This window comes from Plodia interpunctella, chromosome 25 (assembly GCF_027563975.2).
Source record: "Plodia interpunctella isolate USDA-ARS_2022_Savannah chromosome 25, ilPloInte3.2, whole genome shotgun sequence".
NCBI classification, from domain to species: Eukaryota; Metazoa; Arthropoda; class Insecta; order Lepidoptera; family Pyralidae; genus Plodia; species Plodia interpunctella.
This window is the reverse complement of record NC_071318.1, coordinates 417,255-436,381: the sequence shown is the minus strand read 5'-3', so window position 1 is coordinate 436,381 and position 19,127 is coordinate 417,255. Positions and strand designations below refer to the sequence as shown.

The 19,127-nt window shown below is 35.1% G+C and overlaps 1 non-coding gene across 1 annotated transcript; it reads left to right on the top strand.

Moving 5' to 3' along the window:
- The first annotated feature begins 15,280 nt into the window (after positions 1–15,280).
- Positions 15,281–15,353, top strand: TRNAM-CAU (transfer RNA methionine (anticodon CAU)). The gene has a single exon. It is a non-coding gene; the product is annotated as a tRNA-Met (tRNA).
- The last annotated feature ends 3,774 nt before the right edge of the window (positions 15,354–19,127 follow it).

Here is a 19,127-nt window from a genome sequence, read left to right as displayed (position 1 = left end):
GCTACGGTGACCACTTACCATCAATTGGAGCTCATGCTTATTTGCCTGCTAGGCAATATAAAAAAAAATTCTTCTACATTAATTCAATGTTATACATAAGTAACCGAGCAAGTAATTTCACTTATCAAACGTTAAAATGCATTACGTAAGCTAATGTGCCGTGTCTGTTTGTCTATGCATCTGGAACGCATTATTAAATTAACATACAATGGCTGAGGTCACATGTCTTGAAAGCATTTTTTTTTAATTTAGCCTTTCGTACTTAATGCTAAGGACTGTGGCTTTCATTGACCTATAAGTCCTTTATAGCAATTTTTATTTATTTAGAAGAACGAATAATATTTTAAATATTACTTACCTACTTGCTTACTGTCTTGTTCTTAGTAATAAGTAAAATTTACAGCAGAAAAACCTTGCCAAGTCTCAATGAAGATGTTTGTTTCTCTATAAAAAATAATGAAATGAAATAATGACAAGGAATTTTAGACTGATGGCTTACCTGGACGGTAAGCCATCAGTCTAAAATTCCTTTTTATTATAGCCTGTATTTTGTGTCCCACTGCTGGGCAAAGGCCTCCCCTTCTGTCTTCCAAAGGTCTCTATCCTGAGCCATTTGTTGCCAACCACGACGATACCTGTCTAAACCATCCCGCCATCTAGTTCGTGGTCTACCTCGACGCCTGCGCCCTTCGGGGACCCAATTTGTGGTGATCTGTGTCCATCTCTCTGACGGCATTCGGCAAACATGCCCCGCCCAATTCCACTTGGGCCTTGCTGTCTTGGCGCCCACGTCAGTGATCCGGGTTTTGGCACGTAAATCTGTGTTTCTCACCCTATCAATTCCGCGAACACTTAGTATGCTATCAGTGACCAGGTTTGTACGCCATAGGTAAGGAATACACATGTTGAGGAATACAAATTCCTTAATGTGATTTATTATCGTCGAAACGAACGAATGTCGAGTAGTCATTTGATTCTAACTCAATGATACTATGTTTTAGATCCTAGGCTTGACATGTTTTTATCTGTATATAGATATAAAAATCAGACCTCCTAAAATCCTGTACATTAAATACATTTACATAAACATAAAATTAGGCGATAGAGTCACAGCAACAGAGTAAAAATTTGAAAAAAAAAAACTGTCTGTTTGTCTGTTGTAACAAGCTAATTTTCGGAACTACTGGACGGATTTGAATGAAACTTTTTTTGTTATATAGCTATTAAGCCTGGGCAACATATAGGGTATAAATTATTTTGAAAACTGGAACACTTGATGGAGAACAATGATGGTACAGCAGTACAGTACTATAGGAAATATTGAAATGACGCCTCAACAAAATTTTATGATACAAAATATTAACTATTCAGCCTGATGAGCATTTTCTGTTGAGATATAAAAATCGAAGATCTGGAACACCTGATGTAGACCTATGATGGTACAGCTAAACTATAGGGAATATAGAAATGACGACTTAACAAAAATTGTTCAGTCTGATGAGCATCTAACAACCGAACTACTGCTAATAGACATTGTAGTATAAAAATCGAAGATCTGGAACACCTGAAGAAGGGTCATAATAGTTCAGCAAAACTATAGAAAATATACTTTTTCAGTCCGATTAGCATCTTCTGTATGTATACGTATCGTTACATTTGTCTGTACAATTAAATTTATCTAATAATTTTGACTACTTACCAAAAATTGTTCGGCCACTAGTCTGAAGTAAATCATTATCTGACCGGGGTTCGATTGTGTTGCGGCATGATGACCATTAGGTTACAGAGATCGTCAAAATGTATATCTTTGTTATATCTTGTATACTAGCTTGTATCCGCGGCTTAGTCCGCGTCAATTTCCCACGAAAACCGTTTTTTTTTCAGAGATTAAAGGCGCTATACTATGTCTATCATTCCCCCGCTCGTCATGGGATATAATATATGAATGTAATAATAAGAAGGTACATATAATTGTGAATGGTGGTACTTGGCCCGACGCCAACGCTTGTGCAACAGACAGACAAACAACATGACAAATGTGTGTCTTTGTGTCACCGTCACGACGAAACTCGTGGCCTTAACCGATTGATGTTGATCCGTAAGTAAATCCACAGTAATCGAGATCTGTTAGGTTATAAGGACATCCAACTGGCAGCTAGATGGGTCGACGATGTAAAGGAAATTGCTGGCAACTGGATAATGACGGCCTAGGACAGAAGCGGTGTTGGTGTAATGGTTAAGACACCCGTCTGTGGATCGAAAGGTCCCAGGTTCGAATCCTACTCGTGCTACATGAGTTTGTATATCTATCTGACTCATGAATAGTAGTTTTCATCGTCCACCACTTGCCTCCGGTGAAGGAAAACATCGTGAGGAAACCTGCACACTGGTTGATTCTTTCTTATTAACTTGTGTGTGAAATGGAGAAGGCAATGGCAAACCACTCCATTAATAATGCTAAGAAAGTTGTTATGTGTGTTTCATTCCACGTAATAACCACGACCCTCAGCCATGAGGAATACGACTATGAAGAAGGATAGAGATGGTTGAGTTCAGAAGGCAATTTGATGGCGCAACTCATTCTTGGTTTTGTGTAAATTTTTGACGACAATACGTCGTAAGCCAATCGCCAATTTCCAGTTCTCCACTTCGTAGCCGTATCCCCTGATTGACTTTTACAATCTGCGTGGGAGGAGACACAGCTGGCACAATCTACGTATGTTTTTCCCAGATCATTAAGGAAGTAAGCTACTAACAAATTTGCTAAAATAATACAAATAGTTTCCACGATCGATTCAAAATAAATCAAGGCATAAAGTGTTCAGAAATTTAGCCATCTTTTGTTCAGACAACACGATTATTAATTTTATTCGATTATTAATGGTAATCGATCGAATTATAATGAAAAAGGAGGTCAGAGTTTCCTGTACACACTTTTACTTATGTTATAAGCCCTTGAATATCTTGGAAATTCGATCGGTTTCAAAACCGATATCAATATTATCATCAATTACATCAATCTTCCCATTGTTCTTCTTCATATTGACTGATTTACGTATTTTAACATTGTAGGGATTATCTTTTGCTTTCACATTGTAAACACACCTACACTACACTAAATTATATCCCTATCCTTATAAAACAAAGTTTTTAAAAGCCACATGTGTCATTTCAGGAAATTCTCTCTTAGTGCTCACCTACACTCCCCAGGGAATCTACATGCCAAATTTCAGCTTCCTACGCCCAGTAGTTTCGGCTGTGCGTTGTCTGTCAGTCAGTCAGTCAGTCGCTCAGTAACGGAAGAGTTATATATATATATATATATATATTAAAAAGAGAAGAGAAACAAAGACTACATAGCTATATTGACATTGAAACCTGCAAGTCATGAAAACCTGCTGTGAAAACGTAGCTAGTTTAAAATCTCCCTGTATAAATGACCAATGCACGATCCAATCCAATAGTGCAATTATTCATACTGTCAGGTCGATGGTATCTCAATATCACTGTATCTTAATTGACATATAATTGTAATTACTGTCCCAGAGATACAATTTAGATATAGCATTAAAACAAATCCCTACATAAAGCCGTTTAAGATATACATCGTATAATACGAGAAAACTATACAAAGATTTTTGTCAATCAAAATTAAAAGAAAATAAGGAAAATAAACTCTATGACTATAATAATAAAGCTAATGCTAAGTGAATAGATTAAGTGTAAAGCATTGTCTTTTTGCAAATATAAATATTAATAAACAAAAGAAAAGGAACTCTATTCGTAAATTAATAGAGGTTGTGCTGTGTGAAGAGATAACGTGTGAAAGGCATTGTCGTAGTGACATTGGGGAAGGTCGTGTGGGTAATGTACGGTGCGCAAAACAAACTTCCACGAGTTCCACTCTGAGAAAAGTCTAGGAAATCATAATTTAACCTTGTTACTGTTTATAATAAACTTGTCTGAAATGCACGAAGGTTAGTTTTCATGACAAATATGTTTATCATCTGCAAGTACATGTGCAAGTACTTATTCGTAAATAGATAAGTATTTAGGTCAGTACAGTAAGTGCTAATTTTAAATCTACGTTAATTTTGTCTTTGTTGGTTATAAACGTGTTAATCTCTGCTGGGAGGATATTTACAAGTTCCATAGCATATTTTGTTAATAAATCACGTCTAATTATTTTTCAGCAGGACGTGTTGATCTTATTTTCAAATATCCGTTAAAAGCCTCTCACTCATGGATTAAAATATGTTAATTATAGGATTGTTATACAATGGAGTGCTAAAATAAAATTCCTAGAACGAAAGATAACACCGTACAAGTACCGAGCAAGAAAGAAATAGAAAAATTGCGTGGAACATTTCTAAATGTAAAAAAAATAAAATTAAAAACGTATTTGGAGATTACTATATAAGGCTGGCATGTCTCTCTAAGTTGAAAATATAGTTTTTTAAATTATTATTGTAATGTAAATGGCGTCAAAAGTTACAATTCTATATTTTAAGTTAATTTTTATAGGTAAGTATGCTGGTTACTATATAAGGCTACTATATACTACATAAGGCTGGCATATCTCTCTAAATTGAAAATGTAATTAATTTTCAACTTAGAGTTAATTTTTATAGGTAAGTATGTTGGTTGAGTGGATGTTATGACGTTTATAGATTTCATAAATATATCATCGAATGTGGTTACTTGCTTTCCCAACAAGCAATGTATAGTCATTTATTTATACCCTACTAGCATTATAAATGCGAAAGTTTGTGAGGATGCGTGTATGTATGTTTGTTACTCTTTCACGCAAAATCTACTGGACCGATTGTTATGAAATTTGGTACACGGGTTAGAATGTAACCTGGAATAGTAAATAGGGTACTTTTTATCGCGAAATTCCCACGGGGGCGAACCCCGGTATGCAATATTTATGTACAATTAAACTCCTGATGTGGATTTATTAGAAAATCACTACTTTATTTGTTTTTTTTTTTAATAATAAACAAATGAAGCTATGTTTATTTAAAAAAAAAACATCTTTATTATATTCCGTGCTGCCTTACTTGTTTTGCTGTCGCTCCCGCTATCTCCAGCTTCCGGCCGCGTCGCCCGCGTTCTGTGTCAATGACATTTCCACAATAAACAATATATACAGTACGTTTCGCATTATCTGTGTATGTATATCAGATGTTTTTTTAAATACTTGCCAAGGTCGTAGGAATTTCCATAAGCTTTCGTAGTCATGGTCAGTCACACAGTTTTTCTAGTTTAGGTTTTAATGAATTTTAAATGATTAGTTTCTTCGGCTCATAAGTTAATAATGAAACTGCACTATTCAATGTAAGTTTACATAAGTGCATCCGAAACATGCTTCGTAGTATTTGTAAGATATTTATGTCTACGAACGGATAGACATTCATACATTCCGATTGCTCAACTCTCTTATTAACTTTTCCTCTACTATAGAGAGGTTTCTCAGAAATCGTTGAATCGGTTGTCTCTGGGATTTCATATCATAAAGTACTTGGATTAAACTACAGGACTTTGAGAATAAAGGCTTATCTTGTGTCCGGCTAGGTTCTTCTTCATAGTCGTATTCCTCATGGCTGAGGGTCGTGGTTATTACGTGGAATGAAACACACACAACAACTTTCTTGGCATTATTAATGGAGTGGTTTGCCATTGCCTTCTCCATTTCACACACAAGTTAATAATAATCAACCAGATGTCTCACGATGTTTAGGGCTAGGTTAGGATACAAAGTTATTTGGATTGGGAGTGGAGTCGAAAAAGTGGGAAAGCGGACACTGGGCTTCGACGCTCAATTTCTGTAGAAGAAACCGGTAAATCACTCAGATGAGACAAACGTCCAAATATTTACAGTATGTTTTCATTCCACTCTATAAGTACCTACACAGAGCCGAACACTAATCAAAAGTGCGCTTCGAAAATACCTCAAAGTTACGTTGATACGTTATGTATATATGTATGATAGTTTAAAAGCCCTTGATTGACTTTTACAATCTACGCGGAGAAGAGATTTAATACTTGACATAGGTTATCTAGTATCTGTTAGTGTATTAATAGTTTGCCCTCACTAAAATCGTCATAAATATTTTATTGTGATTATATAGTGATCGTGTTATTTGATGTCCAGTTTTGATGGCTAATGGACAGTTAATTTAATGGAATTCGAATTGAAGCATCATTATTTTTGAACTAGTCGAAAACTCGAAACTAAGACTTCATTAACTCAGTCAGTCCAATTTCCTTGACGACCTCGGTGGTAAGTTCTTGCCACTGAACCGAGAGGTCCCGGGTTCGATCCCCGGTCGGGTCATGATGGAAAATTATCTTTTTCTGATTGGCCCGAGTCTTGGATGTTTATCTATATTTGTATTTGTTCTAAAATATAGTATCGTTGAGTTAGTATCCCATAACACAAGTCTCTAACTTACTTTGGGGCTAGCTCAATCTGTGCGATTTGTCCTGATATATTTATTTATTTATTATTTGACGACATTAAGGCACTGCTGGTCTGCTTGGACAAGGCAGAGGAATTTCCAAATTATGATGAACTAGCTTTTACCAGCGGCTTCGCTCGCGTAAATTTCCAACGGGAACAGTTATTTTTCCAGGACGAAAGGTGTCATATGTCCTTCTCCATACCTCAAACTACATGTATGCAAAATTTTCAAGAAAATTGGTTGAGTAGATAGAGCGTGAACAGTTCACAAACAAACAAACTTAATTTCACATTTATAATATTTGTTAGGACTAACTTTTACCCGCGGCTTTGCTTGCGTGAATTTCCCTAAGCACATTGTCCAGGAATAAAAACTCTTAACTAGTTATGTGTGAGAAATCATAAGAATATTTGCTGAATAGATAAAGCGTGAAAAGGTAAAACAAACTTGTTGGGATTGGGATAATATATCTGAATTTGCTTAGTTTTTTGATATACTTATATAAATGAGTACACGTCTTTAACTAAGAAATATATAAATATTTCTTACTTAAAGACTTATTCTATAAAGGACTAGGTATAAACATCGTTTTACAATTCAACAATATAATCGCAAGCATGATAAGGACATCGGACATTATGTAAACCGCGCGCGTTTCCTTCCGCGAGCGAAGCCTTCGATAACTGTGACAGAAATACTATAGTGATGGCTACCTCACGTGAGGAATACGGACTAGTTGACTCATCTGGTTTCATTTATTTAGTCTGTCTAGCCAGATGTTCAATACAAAACAAAATATGTTTATTACAAAAAAAAAAACAGCAGTAGAATATAATACAACAATGTATATTCTAAATTCATTTTAACCTCGCCCATGTTATCTGGGATTGTATGGGATAAGGAGATTTGACCAATTTGATCCCAGCCCCAATGAAAATTAGCCTCTCTATAATGTGAAAAAAATAAATAAATTTACATAAATTTCAGTTTCTACAAGTCTGCACATTTTAAGCTAAAATTTGTTTTGTCTCGTTGTGAAAATGTCAAAATAAAATATTGTAAAGGGCGATAGGGGGAAACCATATTATAACTTAAATTATGTTTCAGCTTTTTTATGAATAAGAGGGATATTATGCAAACTATTTTACCCTTTTTATGATTTTACAGTAATACAAATCAAAATAGACTTTTTAAGAAATTATAGTTATTTTAATTACAGGTTTGAACTAATATTTGATTTATTTTCCAACGAAATTCAAAATTATGTACTGTGAATATAGCTAACATATAGTATGTTAGGACCACATTTAATTTATCCCTCTAGATAAATTAAATGTCTGTGGTTAGGACTTTTAAAAAAAAAAACGGAGTACAAACGTAACCGCTTCAATTTACACATAGTGATATTCAAATGAGCCCAGCACACGAAGGGTGGAACCCATCGTCAGACCTTCACACTTCCGTGTTAGTGCTTATTTATAGTTGGTCTAGGTCAAGCTTAGAACCTAGAACTGCAATTCTATGTATTTTTATAGACGTAATGTGTTTGTGTCAGGAAGTATTTGTTTTCCTTTTCTGCAATCTAGGTGTTTCTGAGGTACAAATACAATAGACATTACAAGAAGGCAGTTACTGCTTCTTTAATGTTTATGATTATAAATTACCATTTAGCTCTTCATTAGGTGCGCTTCAAAACGTGTACGTTTAAAAGTATCCTATTAATATTATAAATGCGAAAGTTTGTGACGATGTATGTCTGTATGTTTATTACATTTTCACGCAAAATCTACTGGACTGATTGATACAATTTTGGTACACGGGTAGAATATACCCTGGAATAACACAAAGGGAACTATTTATCCCGAAACTCCCACAGGAGCGAAGCCCGGGGCGCTGCTAGTATTATAAATGCCAATGTTTGCGAGGATGTATGTAAAAAATAAAATTTTCTATGCTTAAATAACAAAACTATGCGGTCATATGTACTTTCCGTATTACTTTCCAGTTTATCACAAGGATTTTGTCATTAAGGTCAGATCCGTTGTGTGTCAATCGTTTTGGCGAATCGTATCTGCGTTTGTAAATTATTTTCCTTATATTTTAGTAAACAATGGTAAGGTTATGAATGTTTACTACGCTGCTGTGTGTCTGTGTTACCGGACGGGAAAATATACAAAACACGACGTAGGTACTTACATAATTTAATGTGAACCCTACGCGTATAAATAGGGCTACTTATTCTTTTTGCTTTACCACACAAATTGACCAATTAGATGAGTTAAAAACCCGATTTCCAATTATATTTGAAAATAATTTTGATTATAAAGTTGTTACACCTACCTACACAAATTCCTTATCAAATGTCCACGATGTGGTCACTATAATACATCTACTACTATATCTTACAATACATATTATCAAATAATTTTCTCGTGGTGTTTGCCACTCTGTATAAATGTGATTTTTAAAATATACTTAAGTACTTCATTTATTTTCACCTGTCCCGTTGTCTGTCTGTAATAAAGAGGTATTTCTCGAAGCGCATTTGTTTTGAGCGCACCAAAATTATTCTTCGAGCCGCACCAGAAAAGTGCGCTTCGAGGAATACAAAAAATATTGAAATTTCGTTCTTCGCAGCGCACACACGTTTATATAATAGGGAAGAGTCATGAAGTAATATATATAATAATTTCAACTCCAGTAGGTCTTATCGAAATAAATCTTTCAAGTTAGATTTATCCTACTCCCAGTTGGCCTACTTGAGTTGAAATTTCCCATATGGCTTCAGTATCCATGACAATGCATTATTATGATAAGCATGATCTGATGGTGCAGTCCGGATCGGCTCCAAACGAGGGAACTCCTCAACGGTTACACGGACATGGTTTTTTTTTCAGGCGTTAAATGTCATAAGATCTCTCTGACGACGATAAAAGTTTGTGGCATGTAAATTACATTTGGACAAATTTCTTTTTACTCTGTCTGTATAGAGATTAAAAATATTTATTTCCGCAATATAATTATGTTTACAACCGAACACAATACATCATTAGCACAAGACAAATACCTTAACAGCCAAGCTATTTATATCAGTCGAGTGGAGACAAGATATATTGTTACAATTTTGATTCAAACGTCAGATGTTACAATGAGATGTGTAGATTATTAGGTATATAACATTAATTTACCAAAATTTTTCATATAACAGGTAGGTAATTAACTTAAACTGTTTTTTATTTATTTGTCATATTATGTACATTTAATCGAGAGTTGTGGAAGCAGAATGGGGAGGATTTTGCAACAGTGGGACACAAAATAGGCTTATAAAAATGTACACAACACTACATAGTCGGTAAGTTATTGGGTAGGTAAGTACTTATTTCAAGAAAAGTTCCGTGAAAGTCTCTCTTCCTTCACGTCATGGGCGAGCCTCCGATCGGAGCCCAGTTACGAATTATATATAAGAATTCGCACATCCTTAAGTAGGAATACTTTCGTGACATTTTGAGATTCACATTTGATTTTGATCAAGGTTGACTTAATTAATTTAGAGATAATTATAGGTATATATGTAAACCTCATTTATACTCTTAAGAGATATATATAAGCTTAAGCAATTTGTACAAGATAAAAGTAATAGCGATTTTAGGGTCGGAGAATAATCAACGTCAAAAGTACCTCTAATAAAAAAAAGAGGCGTGAAGAAGCATAGCGGTGATGCAGTGGTTAAGACGTCCGTCTGTAAACCGAAAGGTCCCAGGTTCGAATCCCACTGCGACCTATCTTATGAGTTCACTAATTATTAATAGATTTAATAGATTATCCCATTCTGTTGATGAAGGAAACTTGCTCTACTAGCTAGTGTGTGAAATGGAAAAATCAAACCACTCCATTACTACCCAAGAAGTAATTACGTTAGGTTCACTCATATTTCCCATTTGGGCACGATCCTCAGCCATGAGGAATACAACTTTTAGGATATTACTCATGGAACTTACATACCAAACAGATTTCTGTGTCTAGTTGCCAGTGTGTTGTCTGTCATTAATTCGATCGGCTACGAAATGTTTGTTTTATATGTGTACTGATAGATTCATAAGATGAATTGGATAAACAGCTCACTGATTAAACCCAAGAACTTATTTACGTACTTGACGCACCGACACTAAATGTCTGCAGACGAAACCGGGAAAACGTTAAGATGAGAGAGAGAGAGAGATAAAGAAAAAGAGAGCTAGCTCGCTGATCGTTTGTACTTTACACCACACCCTAACCCGCTGTAAACAGGTAAGTACTTGTTTACAGGTGTGTAGTCTTGACCTTATTAAGTTTTGGCATTGAAAGTATCGCAAATGGGCTGACTGACACCTCAGGTCGTTGTGGATGGCCAAAATATGAGACGAAATCGTCACATATTGTCCCTCTATCTCATACTCGCGTATTCCCGGTTACATACGCAGCTGTGAGGCCACGAAGCGCGGAGCCCGAAAGGGCGGAGGCCACAAAGGCTATTTTTTCTTGCAGGGTGACAGCTAATCTATAAATCTATTTTAATGGAGCCAGATGCTATCTGTCAGACTTGTCACGTGTCATTGGGACAGCTGACCTCAGTGGAGCCGAATGAAATAATAGAAAGATGAATGGCGTGGATTACCTTATGTACACCTACTGTATGTTTTTGTCACTACGGCGACAGGTATTAATTTGGGACATTTAGCTTTTGTTTTTGTATACTTTAACTAAAGTTAAAGTTGATAAACGTATTGATTCTACCAGATCAATACGTTAAAAATAATAATAATTGTAAGTTTCTTAAGAGACCAACACTAATCAGTTTTCACCGGCATTTCTTTTCAGCGTCGAAATGCTTGTGGTTTTAAGCTGTGTGAGAAATATAATATTACTAGCTGCGCCCCGGGACTTCGCTCCCGTAGGAATTTCAGGATAAGAATACCCTATGTTTTAATCCAGAAAGAAAGAAAGAAAACATTTATTTGCCAAAAAACATGAGTACAAATAGTCAAAATGAATTAGACCTACACGTTTTACCGAATATAGGTATGCAAATATAAATAAATAAAGAGGAGCATGCTATCGACTACAAATCCAAAACAAAAAAAGAATTATAATGTACTTATACTAGCCCTAAATTCTATCCGAGTCTATCATTAAATAAATCATTTAAAGTATAATAACATTTATCAGTTAATAAAGACTTGAGGTGCTTTTTAAATAGATTTAAATTTAAGCTTTTATATTGATTTGGAATTGTGTTGTAAATTTTCGGTGCCATACATACTATGCTATTACAGAGTAAAGCAGTTTTGATGGGTGCATGCATAATCGATAGATATCTCGATTATATCCAGGATATATTATGGCCGTGTACCAAATTTGGTAATAATCCGTCCAGTAGATTTTTCGTGAAAGATACATCCTCACAACACGAACTTCCGCTTTAATAATGTAAGTAGAATTAGCGGCCGGTCTGAGCTACGCATTTTTTTTTTTTCAGGAATAACACTGTATAAAAATCCGTCCCGTAGTTTATGTATATATTGCGTTCATACAGACAGACGCAACATATTTTTATGATATGTAAGGAAGTATGGATGTGGCCTATATACACATATACGTCATATAAGTATTACCATCTTAGTTAAACTGAAGGTGATACACGGTAGTTTTCCCTGTCGTAAATATATTTAATATTATCACTTCCTGCGGTTTGTATGTCAAGGACATATGTTCGGAAACGCTTCAATAAATGTGAAAAATAATTGTTTGGCATTTTTATAAACGTATGAAATTATGTAAATTGGGTAAAATTTTATAATTGTTGTGAAATGTCACAGCGCGTTAATGTATGTCTCAGAACTGGGTTATTTTTATAAATATTGCAAAGTCCTGCCCCATCTACCTAACTAATATTTTAAATACGAAAGTAAGTTTGTTTCTTTTTTTGTTTGATACCACTATCCGCTTTCCCTCCTCAAATAATCTTCTTAAAATTTTCATACATATACTTTGAAGTACGAAGATAGACATAGGGTACTTTCACCCCGGAAAAATAACTTGTCCCGTGGGAAATTCACGCGGGCGGAGCCGCAGACAAAAGCTAGTCATATATAGGAAAGAAAAATCCATCGTTTTTGTCAACGGATCGGGTGGCGCTTCCGCTCACAACAAATTACCAAAGAAGAATTAACATTTAGTTTTTATAATGTGTGTAAATGTCCTTCTCCCATTGAAATTGATTGATTGGTTGAGTAGATAAAGCGTGAAGAGAAACAAACAAACAAACAAACAAACAATCTTACTTTCGCATTGGCATTATCTTATTACGGGTGGTCTTTTCGCAGCATAATAACTTCACTTTTAATTTGCAGTTGTCACAAACAGACAGACATCGGTAATATCCTCTCGCGCGACCTTATTTCCTTCCGCGGCTGGCATTGATCGTAAATGGCTACATATCATGTGGACATGCATTTTTTTAGGGTTCCTTTTACAACGCGAGCGGAACCATATAATTGCAACCATCTATGTATATTGTATTTGAACTGAAAATAAGTAAGTAGGTACTAGATTTTAAAAAACACGATTTGTACTTATTGGGTATATGTTTTTTAATTTTATCAAATTATCACTTGTGCATATTGACTCATTTCAAGAATATAGGTAATCACAAAGCCTTTGGCTCATTTTTATAAATTATATAATAATTATTAAACATTATACTAAGATGTAGAGATGCCTATGAGAATAGAATAATCGGACGGAACCCCACATATTCAAAAACGTCTTACGCTTGTGTTTTATATTTTTTATACATCGAATATTAAACCTTATTAGTTTAACATAACGTTTATCGTAATGTCGAGTACTTTCCGTGAGTACAGGATGTTTGTTTGTTTGTATGTATGTGAAGGTTCGGAAACTTTATAAAGGATAGGAGTTCGGCCTTGTAATGTCAATTAATTAGTAAATAACTGACAAATAATCTTTATTTATTGTGGCTTGTGGTACTAGGACTGATCCTAGAATAGAACCATTCCATATCCTCCGTGGATGTCGTACAAGGCGACTAAGGGACATGTAGCCTTAGCAGGTCATCATCGTATCGAATGTCTTATTACTAACAGATTTTAATCAAGTCGTCTAAAGGCATCGGACATGACTTTTACGACTGCTTACCTCCATCTATGTATAGTGGTAGGTAGTTGCATTGCTAGGGAATTAAAATCACAGCCGAATGTTAAACTTTCAAAGTTTTTTTTTTTACTGACTCGGGCTCCACTCCTTGGGAACGATATTGTTGCCTGCAGCTGCCTAGTATAGGCTATGGATCCATTCATACGAAATGTCTTTGAGGGACTACACACGACACGGGAGCATGTGGAGGCCTATTCTGAGGCGGAACCACACACCGCCAACTAATCCTACTAATTAATATTATAAATGGGAAAGTAAGTTTGTCTGTTTATTTGTTTGCTACTTCACGCCTCATCTACTGAGCCAATCTACGGGCTACGGACATAAACATTCATAACGGAATAATAAATGTACTTGTTGTAAATGCACGTGGGCGAAGCCCCGGGCAGAGCTAACAGACCGACACACAAGTTAATATCTGCGATCGTTATAATAGCTAGCAGTTTATAAGGTCGTTTCCTGTGTACTTATTTCTAGGTCCAGGACATAATTATATGTGTCAGGATGTAAGTAAAAATGTATATGTTTGCTTTAATGTAATTAAATATTGATTTTATTGACTCGTGAACTATAAATAGATCAACTATCAAAACCAATATTACAAATGAGAAAGTGTGTTTGTTTGTTTACTTGTAATTATATCCCGCCAAAATGAAGAACTAAACTCGACCATCGCAAAAGGATAAAATTCGAAAAAACTTTTATTAAGAAGTTATCACTACAAACGTAGTTATTTTTATGGTATGTCGAATGAACGTAGCTTTTTTCTCTAAGATAAACTCAGTCGTGACGTCACGTTAGAGTCTCATTTAATACGGAGCGTTTGGACTAATCCAAAAATGTGTGATTTTATTTTTGTCATATCTTTGAAAGTATTTTCATTACCACATGTGTTTTCACTGGTGTTTTTTCAACAATATAAGGGCCTTCGAATAGTCGTAATAATTTAATCTTCAGGTAGATTTGTCTTCAGGTAGAAGACGAATTATTATAATACCACATGGCAACAATATTTGTTGCTGCAAGTCACTGTGATTTACCTCGCTTTTGTCTGAGATTGTCTGTGTATCTGTGTCTACGATCTAGACATTCGAATTCTGTCACTTTTTAATGAACAATTATGTATTACGGTTTATGTAATACAATTAATGTCTTAATTTGATCGCAATATAGAAATATCCAATTATATTAGTCACACTATTTAAAACATGCAAAAAATATTTTTTTTATATGTATCTAAATAGTCATGTGAGAGATTTTTATAAGTATTTATTAATCACTATAGTACCTATAGAGTAAGAGAGAGATTTAAGTACCTATAGAAATGACAAAAGTATTAGGTACTAAATCAATATGTATATAGGATTTGAATTTAGTATTTGCCTATGAATTTCTTTCCAAAAAGTCTGGTGCTAATCTTTAAATTTTGTCTTTCTAATGGTTGACATCCATGGTGCTCTCGTAGTAGAACCACAGGGCGGAAAGTTTGAAACAATAACAAAACACAAACATTGCAAAAATAAGGCAGGTATTTTTATCTTTTACATTTCACATGAATACATTATTTTATATACGTAATTTTCATCGCCACGACAAATGCCTCGGTAGCGCAGTAGGCAGCGCGTAAGTCTCATAATCTTAAGGTCGTGAGTTCGATCCTCACCCGGGGCAAAGCACTTTTTGTACACCATAATTTTTATGTTACATTTGTATTTTAAATCACACAAGTTTTTGAACAGCTTAGTTGAAATCGTGGACCCTAGGCTCTGACGCTCAATTAAGGAAGAACCAGAAAAACGCTCTGGGGTGAATTTCCCGTTTGAACGCGGCGTGTAGCGTTTCATTAGTGTCCGACATTTTTTTGAATAAAGAATATATATTTTTTAAATTAAACATGTATACAATTGACATAGTACCAGTACTTTACTTATTATACGATAATTAAATTGATTACTATGTATGGTACAATTACAATTTAATAAACACTAATGAGACCCCGAGGCGGAGTTCATTGTAGATTTTTAGCTAGATATTTTATAGGCGAACGATTTTATGTAAGCGCCTTTTTATTACTGCAAGAAAAATCCACTAATGTACATTGAATTGTGCGGTGCAGCCGGTGCAGGCAAGTGGTAATCAGTCGGGCAATAACTGCAATTGGATTGCGATCGAAACTCGATCGTTCCCGAATTCACCATTTCACCATTATTCTTTGGTTTATTAATTATTCAGTTCGTGTTTTCAAATGTTTTTCTTTTTTCAATCGTCTCACTTACCAGCTGTTGTGGTTAATAAATATTATATTTATTTATAGATTTATTTTCAACAAAACTCAACAATAAGTAATAAATATGAATATTGTTTACATGTACATACGTCTCCTCATGGTAGAAAAAGTTTCATTTACCTTTACATGTATTGTAATAATGTTTTATAAAAAAGTGTACCTACTACAATAGAAAAGCCATTGAGACACGTACCTATGACTTATTAGAATCGGCCACTGGTCACGGCGGAGGAGCGGTAATGACCTTTCGGCTATCTGATCTTATAAATCAGAGATTGGTTTCCGGAAAATTTATATACTGTGTGTCAGTGTGTCAGGATAACCTTAACGTCAGAATAGCTATATTAATCTTGCAATTAAACATGGATTTTTTGAATAATATTGAATCACTTGGAAATGATGACAAATATAAAAGCAAGAACGAAACATTTTCAGGCATTGGACCCTGGGCTCAGGATCACTATGGCTAAGAAAAAGACACTATGGCTAAGAAAGAGATCAGATGAATTTGAAAAAAAAGTATAGTAAGTAGGTAGGATATCGAAACACTCATAAATTAATTATGGAGAGCAAAAACAATTTATCTATAGCTTTTAGTCTAAAAATACATCAACTTGGTAGGAAAATACCACATTTGTATTCAAATTGCTACGTATGGAATGATCCAACATCTACCTACATAATTTGTTTACAAATAAGTTTTTGCTCATCTGCGCCGCTCAAGGTCGCAGGTTAAACATATTTTGAGCCGCGTGTCGAGTACATTCCGACCATTCAAGTGCCTTATCAAGAATCTTTCGCATCTTAAAAATTACTTGAATATTATTTAGGTATTCTCTTTGATTTTCTCCGGAAATCTCTGTAGGAAACTTTTTTAAGATGAAATTGGCAATATTCTTGTTTCTTATTTAATTTTGTTCACATCTATTTAAATTTATTTACTCATTAAACCTAGCAATTTTAGAAAATATTGTCTGGAAGACATTGCTTACAGCGATAAGGCCGGCTTTTGCACAATAGGGAGTATTACTACATATATTTATCCCGCCAGAGTACAGCACTGTATGTTAGGTACACAAAAGCTTCGCCGCCTTTTGCTATGTCGATTAAAACGTTTATTTGTGAGTACTTTATTAATACTTTCATTATGTAAGCATTTGTGAAAATATACAACAATGTAGCATATTCGGGTGCCGAAATATTGGGAAAAATCGTTTTCCATAAGATAAAAAAACTTCGAAAACTATGGAATACGCCTCACGCTGTAAAAATTTTCGAGCCAGTAAATGTCGAAAAGGTCGAAAAGAAGCTCGGAACACTTCACACGTGAAGACTTATTAAAATATGTACTTCATACAAGTTTATATCAGTTTATGACCACAGTTGACCAAATAATGCAGAACATATCCTAAAATAGTGTTATTATTTTCAGGATAATCCTCTAAACCCTCCCTTTTTCCTTTAATGATTCTCGCACCACGATTGCGTAGAAGGTATTTTTGGTCGTAAATCTGCAACAATATTGACAATTGGCGCATTTTGCCTCCATTGGCAATGTTTGTGTACCTTAGTTGTACCAGTAGCGCCATCTGCGTTGAGCTTTGCGTAATGTGCCCTATTTATATAGGTATTTAAGTAAAATAGCGGCCCGTCCCGTTTTCGGTAAGGTGAAACCATAATAATGTGTACGTAAACCTTCCTCAATGTCTATTTTGGTGAAAACCATACAGAAATCCGTCCGGTAGTTTTTTAATTTATCGCGTACAGACAGGTGTCTTATTTAATCTTTTGGTTTGTATTATGGTATGTTTTATGTGATAAAGATAAAAAGATAAAAATATTTATTTTACTGCAATACATCCACACTTAGAAAATTGCATAAATGGAAATTTTAAGCATTAGTATTACAGAACTTCGAAAAACAATATTTTACATGTATGTCTTCCTCACTAGCCGAGCCTGTGTCGAGGAATGTGATAGGTATTTGTATTTACGAGTATGTAGACTATGTAACTAATTTGTGCAATGAAGTATTATTATTGTTGTATATAGGTACCTACTATTATTATAAAGAGGTAAGTGTTTGTGAGTTTGTATGTTTGAGGTAGGTAATCTCCGAAACTTCCAAACCGTTTTCAAAAATTCTTTCACCATTAGAAAGGTACATTATCCAAAACTGCTATAGGCTATATTTTACCTCAAAATTCCCACGGGAACGAAACCACGGACAACATCCAGTTGTTGTATAAAAACGCTGTTATTCAAGGCTCTGTCTAACCCTTAAGTAATGAAGATCAACTTGTATGCCCGGCCTACGCCAGTAAGCCAATGGCATAATTCGGCGAAAACTGGGTTACATCAGAATATTATGGCTTCGCGGTTTGGGGAGACGTCAGGTCAGGCTTGATTAGAGCCATAACAGTTGCGACGTACATCAACGCACGTCATTGTCAAAATCGAAAACAATGGAGTATACGACGGAGCTACTGCGGAGCACGACTGAGAAACGGAGCATGGCTCTTCGAGGAGATTTTCACAAATTTTTATGTATTTTATATCAAACAATATTTTCTTCTATGCCTATAATCTCCGCTTCGGAAGGCAGTTTGTTAAAATCCGCGGAAGCACAATAGGCCCGCGTAAAATATAATTTAAAGAGAAGTGAGAGTGAGAGGATTTCCGATGAGGTCGACAGCTGAAGAGCTTACATCCAGAGTACATAGACACAAAAGAAGGAAAGTGGATCCTGGGTCGCGACGTTCAACGCCTGTTGAAGCATTCGGGAAAATTCTCGGATAACAGAGAGAGAGATAAGATCCATTCCTAATGATAGGTCCAAAGATTGCTTCGAAGACATCAACATATAACATAACATATAAGGACCAAAATACAATATAAGGAACAAAAAAGCATCTTCACCTCACGTTAGAGTCTCCACATGATTATGATTACCTATCTCAATGTCACGTAAAAAAATATGAAGTAGGGAATTTAATGATCTACGTAATTATCGCCTACTGTGTGTTCATCTGTACCTCGTATTGTTTATTAATAGTCAGTAACCAAGACGATTCTATTTGTAATTTGCAAATAATCGCGTGCGCAACTAAAGGGACATTCTGCAACGGTGGCTATTACTGTTATTTTAAATGTGGCGG